Below are 4,809 nucleotides of genomic sequence, written 5' to 3'. Positions count from 1 at the left end.
AAAAAACAAAACAAGAAATGCAAGTTAAAGACCAGATAGTAAACTCATGTTTATATTAGATTGTAGGTGACAGGTCTGCACAATCCATACAAATGGTACTTAATGGTACTAACATTTTGGTTGTGAGATTCCTATATTACAGAATGTACAGCTTTGGTGAAATTCATCCTCGGAGATGCTAAAGTGACCTGCTTGGCCCCCTGCTTCCAGATGGTGCCCAAAACAGCTTTGGGGATTGACATGGATTCCAGGCCATCTTGCTTCATTCAACCTTTCAGACAGATCTGGTCAGAACTTCAGTCAAGCTCTAAACCTTCCACATATGCAGAGACTGCATAACAGATGCTAAAGCTAGTTTTCTTAAGCCTAACCAAGCCGGGCAGTGGTAGCACACGCCTTTAATCCCAGCACTTGGGAGGCAGAGACAGGCATATTTCTGAGTTAGAGGCCAGCCTGGTCTACAGAGTGAGTTCCAGGACAGCCAGGGCTATAGAGAGAAACCCCGTTCGAAAAAACAAAAAACAAACAAAAACAAAAAACAAAAAAAAAAGTCTAACCAAATTTTTCTAATTTTCCTACCCCTTTAAAGAACTTTTTGTCACCCATACTCAGCAAGAAGCAGCTACAGAGTTGCCATCATCAGCTGTCTCTGCAATGATTTAAGTTTAAGAAGCTGTGTTTGGTGATTTCTATATACTCAGGTATGTTTAAGTCATTCTAGGATTTCTGACTGGGTTGAAGACTAGTTATAGTCTCATAATCAAACTCAAATTGCTTAACATTGAGCGAGAGGTCATAGAGTAGAAGATTTGGTTTTCAGATGGCATGGCATACTAGTATCTAAACATAATCCAGGGATAGGATCATAATTCTTTGAGTTAGGAATGAGGATAGAGAACGTTATCTAATTGACAAATATGATAGACTAGCTGCTAATTGTATATTATACTTTGTAATTTACATGGTTGTTATGGTTTTTTTCAATTTATGTCTGAGAGAAGAAGTGGTAGTAATCATCATCATCATCATTTTTTTTAAGATTTCTTTTATTAATTTTATGTGTATGAGTACACTGTAGCTGTACAGATGGCCATGAGCCATCATGTGGCTGCTGGGAATTGAACTCAGGACCTCTCCTAGCTCCAGCCCCACTTACTCTGGTGTAATATACTGTAGCTGTCTTCAGACATACCAGAAGAAGGCATCAGATCTCATTACAGGTGGTTGTGAGCCACCATGTGGTTGCTGGAATCCGAACTCAAGACTTTTGGGAGAGCAGTCAGTGTTCTTACCCACTGAGCCATCTTGCCAGCCCCCTGTTGTTATTATTATTATTGTTGTTGTTGTTGTTGTTATTGTTATTATTATTATTTTATTGGACAGAAAAAGTGAAATGTAGAGGATGGATCTGATGCTAAGGTCCTGTTCCCCAATTGATTCTTGATCTAGCAATATAGATACTAGCAGCCAATGAGTTGGGCAGAATAGGCAAGACTTCTGGATCCCCGCAGGCAAGCTAACAGACATAGGGAGCTAGGGAAGGAGAAGGAGAGAGTAGCAGATGGAAATAACGCCAACCAGCCATGTGAGTTTTTGGTTGAGGTGGCCATTGGCTACTCTATCTGATTATGCCTAGGTAGCAGGGGAGGTTTAGCAATGCCCAGTCAGTGAGTTAGCAAAGACATTTTAAAATTAACTGGTATGTGTGTCTGTGTTTTTTATCTGCAGATCCAATATTCTCTGGGCGGGGGCTGGTAGCATGGCCCATTCCCAGAGCTTAAAGTGGAGTAGCAAAAGCTACGCACTACATTAGATTATCATCTAATTATATTAAGGTGATTTTTACAATATTCAAATAGAAATAGTTAATAGTAATCAAGATTTAATAATTCAGATATACTTTATATAGTCTTCAAAATCATCAGAAATCCACAGAATATGATATTTAATTCTTTATTGATGATCATGGCTAGAGACACGTCTGCTCCTGACAGTACTCCTTACTTGGTTCAAAGAATAAATTGAGCATCAAAATCTCTATGTAATTGCTCCAGTTATGGCAAGATATCCACTGGACAAAAATTGCCCTATTCTTCTAAAGACAAGAAATACTGTCCAGGAAAGGACACATAATGCTAGATAGTAGACAGTTTAACTTTGTCAAGACAGAATAAACTAGTCCTTCATAGTTCCTGCTTCATTTCAAGGTGTGTGAGATGGTTCTGGGCCAGAAAGCTGAAGACAGATGCCCCAACATTTTGAGTCCAGGTAGTCAGCTGTCTCTACAAGTTGCTTAAGTTTTGAAAGCTATGCTTTTGTGCTTCCTGCATATTCAGATAATAATTCATTCTTGGATTTCTGATGGGATTGAAGACTAACTATATTCTCATGATCAAACTCAAGTTGTTTAGCATTAGAGATGATATAGATTTGAAAGGACGGTTTTTAGATGTAATGCAAGCTAAAATCTGACACCCTCTTCTGGTGGTCTGAAGACAGCTACAGTGTACTCATTTATAATAATATAGCCCTGGAGAATTACCATTCTAGCTTGGTATTGTGAGAACCAAGTAAACAGGAACATCTCAGAGAAACACCAGGAAGCCAAGAATTTCCATCCAGCTTAATAAGACAAGCTCAGGAACTTTGGGAAGTTGGTGGAACTCTTGCCCCTCCAGAAGGGAGAGGCTAATTAACATTCCTCAGACCATAGGGTGAGAACCAACCTGCGTGTGGGGACACATTCCGCAGGGCCAGACCTTTGCCCACCTTCAGACAAGGGAAGTCCTTGTCACCTCATTCCCCGAAGACCGATCAGTTTAAAAAGTCACACTGTTTTACCAATCACATTGTGTCTAATGGCTGCTGCCCTGAAAATTGTATAAAAGCTCACAGAACAAGTTATGCAGAGTCGCCTCCTCTCTTTAGGGTCTGGGGTGGCCCCAGTGCCCTGGAACAATAAAAATCCTCTTGCTTTTTGCATCGACCAGGCACCATGTGGTTCACTCAGGGGGTCTCCGGTAAGCTAAGGCTCGACAGGGTGTTACAGTATGGGGTTTTCACCATGGGTCCACCCTGACTCATTTACCTCTTTCCATAACTCTGACCTATGACTCCTAAATGTATCCTCTTAAGATCATCTTTTTTTTTTTAATTTTTAGATTATTTTTTTAAAGCTTTTACTAGATTTATACAATTTTTATTTCATGTGTATTTGCATGTGTGTTCACTACTTGAATGTCTGGTCCCTGCAGAGGTCAGAAGAGAATACTAGATCCTCTGGAACTGGAATTATAGATGGTTATCAACCACCATGTGGGTTCTTCCAGAGTAGCAAGTGTTCTTAACAGCTAAGCTATCTTTCTAGCTCCCTAAGATTCTTTTTTCAAAATCAGGTAGTTTCTTTAGCTTTTTTCTAAGTTACTGTTATATACACATCAGATTCATGAAAATAGCAATGTGTTCTCCACAATTAGATAAAAATGTGTGATAGCCAAGGCATATACCTTTAGTCCCAACACTTAGGAGGCAGAGGAAGGTAGATCTCAGAGTTCAAAGTCAACCTGGTCTACAGAGTGAGTTTTAGGACAGCTAAAACTACATAGTGAGATCCTGTCTCAAAAATAAATAAATAAAATAAAGAACCTATGTGAAGCTTTTTGCAACGGTAATATGTTCAGTACACTTGTAACTAAGGCGTTTTATCCAAAGAGTTTGAGACAGAGCCACGTCTTCCCCGTGTGCACTTTTGTTGTGATATTTACCATCATTTTAGTTTTTTTGTTTATTTGGATTTTGTTGTTGTTTTTCAGACAAGGTCCCATATAGCCATGGATGGTCTTAAACTCCTGATCCTTCTGACTCTGTCTCGCAAGGGCTTGGATCAAGCATGGCACACCACTATACCTGGTTTTTAACTCTTAGTTTTTATTTATCGAAGTGCTTGGAGATCAAACTTGGGTCCTTGTGCTGGCAAGGCAAGTTATGTACTTCTTAGACAAACTCCTAACCAGAGACTCTATGGATGTTTCCTTTCAAATACCATAGGAACTTCGGAAGTCAACTTGCCAGTTTCAAAGCTGTGATCTTCTCTAGCATAGCTCAGTGGTAGAACATATATTCAGCATGTACAATGTGAAGGGTTCTCTAACAGGCCCAAACATTACAAACAAAGCACTGGCAGGTCTTGTCCTCCCCTCTTTCCTCTCTGAAACTGCCCGCAGTTTCATGAACGGGGTTCTCCTCAGTTAGGAGGAAATAAAGGACCTGAAAGAGAGGGTTTGAAATGCAAGAGAAAACGCGAAGCCAAGTTGCGTCCCAATCAAGGCTCCACTTTACTGAGAACAAGGGTTTTTATAATCACAGGGGAAACTGAAAACAAGTCTCTGGATTAACTATAAAGAAAGTTCAGGTGCCAAAGTCTTCCAGGTTCAGAAGATCTTCAGGGGGCTGGCATACTCAAGCAGTGGGCATGCTCAGGCGATGGGTGTATTCAGGTGGTGGGCGTGGTCAGGCGGCTTCTACAAAGACAGTCAACAGAGAGCATCTGTCTTAGCTCCCAGGTGTTAGCCCTCAAACAGAGGCTGTCAGGAGTCTGATGGATGACTGAAGTAAAGAGGGGATGTAACACCTCTTCCTTATTAAACTATTAGATTACATTCCTAAACTAGTCTCCAACATCCATTCCCTTATTTCCAAGGTCCAACTATCAAAACACCAAAGTCCAGCAATCACAACTCATTATTTGGCTACACTGGCGACAGTCACCCACAGGGTCTCTGGGGTTCTTTTTTTTTTTTTTTAATTATT

The 4,809-nt window shown here is 40.3% G+C and overlaps 1 protein-coding gene across 1 annotated transcript in view; it reads right to left on the bottom strand.

The window, feature by feature from the left end:
• The window catches only part of CUNH22orf39 (chromosome unknown C22orf39 homolog), a 20,596-nt gene that overhangs the window by 10,547 nt on the left and 5,240 nt on the right, over nt 1-4,809 (bottom strand). The window lies entirely within an intron of this gene.

This window comes from Mastomys coucha, unplaced genomic scaffold (genome assembly GCF_008632895.1).
Source record: "Mastomys coucha isolate ucsf_1 unplaced genomic scaffold, UCSF_Mcou_1 pScaffold12, whole genome shotgun sequence".
NCBI lineage: Eukaryota > Metazoa > Chordata > Mammalia > Rodentia > Muridae > Mastomys > Mastomys coucha.
Note: the sequence above shows the minus strand (reverse complement) of the source record. Positions and strands in the feature narration are given on the sequence as shown.